Genomic DNA, 1,373 nt, shown 5'->3' with positions numbered 1-1,373 from the left:
TGTGGTGGGTGCTGACTCTCTCTCTACCTTCTCGACGGATCTGGATCGGTTCTTGACTGGGACACAAATCGCATCATCTAGAAAATGAGTGATTTTACAGTTAATCTACGCATGATCACTGTTATGTCCTGGAGTGGTTTCGAACGCTTGAAGATGTCGGGGAGGAATTTACCAGAAATTGGCCCAATATTTTTTTTCTGGTTTGTAACCGCTCCCAGGAGATTACATGTTTCCGGTGGGTGGGGCGGATGGTGTTAGTTGGAAGTGTCCAGTCACAATGCTCCAGTCATGTGGGACAGGATTGATGAACCAGCTATTATTTTCCTGACCGTCATGTCCGTCACTAATCTCAGCTCGTCAAGGTGTTTTTGTGAAGTGATCTTTAAAAACAAACTCACACCTGGCCCTCGATAGTGAAATGAGACTCAACGCTCTCCGTGCCTCACCTTGCACTCCTCTGAAGCAGTAGGACTCGAAATATTCTTGCCGGCCTCTGCTACAATTTGCCTGAGCATTTCCAGTCCCGTCCAAACGTAAGCAAAGTGAGTGATAACGGGAGCGTTCTAAAAATGCGCCCTGAAATAGGAAGGATGATTACAGCACAGTTCAAGGAGTCTCTCCCCCTTTTTCCTGCCTTTCTTCTCAACGCCCCATTTCTCATTAGACTAAGTGCCGAGGTCTGGTTTATTCCGTTCATCCACAGTTGCATCAGGTCCGCATACTTCACCTTTAATTGTCTGGTTGCAGCAGAAAACCAGACGATTTTAAGCCAAGTATACAAAGTGTCAGCACCCACCACACCGGCCGGCAATGCATTCCAGAGACTCACTATTCTCTGGGAAATGAAGAACCGCCTAACATCCAGACTATTCTTATCTCTGTGTGGTCGAAACGCCTGTTCCCTGCTCCTCCCCAATCTGTGAAACTGGAAATAATCTATCACGTGGCATACCCACCTTGGGTGGCCTCATAAAATGAGAACAATCAGTTCTTCTTTCCTTCGGTAGCTGTTTATTTTATTTGGGGATGTAGCTCAGTGGTAGAGCGCATGCTTTGCATGTGTGAGATCCTGGGTTCAATCCCCAGCATCTCCAAAAATATGTTTTCATCAGAATTACGCACGGAAAGGCGAATCTCGCTTTCTGAGCGCAGCGTGTTCCAACTTCTGAGGCTCCACAAGCATTAAATTGTCCCGGAGCAGGACTTCATCTCACGGTCTCCTCAGCAGCTCAGCTCATAGCAGCCGCCGACTGACCGGAATGTGTGACAGTGCAATGCCGAGCGAGCAGTCCCAGCTCTTTGTTTGACGCTGTGTCATTCATCCATCTCACTTTATGATTCAGAAGTTGGATATCACTGACTATTGGCAATTG

At 47.3% G+C, this 1,373-nt stretch overlaps 1 non-coding gene across 1 annotated transcript; it reads left to right on the top strand.

Moving 5' to 3' along the window:
• Positions 1–1,022: 1,022 nt before the first annotated feature.
• On the top strand, positions 1,023–1,094 carry trnaa-ugc (transfer RNA alanine (anticodon UGC)). Its single transcript has one exon. It is a non-coding gene; the product is annotated as a tRNA-Ala (tRNA).
• Positions 1,095–1,373: the final 279 nt, after the last annotated feature.

Source organism: Heptranchias perlo, unplaced genomic scaffold (assembly GCF_035084215.1).
Source record: "Heptranchias perlo isolate sHepPer1 unplaced genomic scaffold, sHepPer1.hap1 HAP1_SCAFFOLD_43, whole genome shotgun sequence".
Taxonomy (NCBI): domain Eukaryota; kingdom Metazoa; phylum Chordata; class Chondrichthyes; order Hexanchiformes; family Hexanchidae; genus Heptranchias; species Heptranchias perlo.
This window is presented reverse-complemented; position numbering and strand designations above follow the sequence as displayed.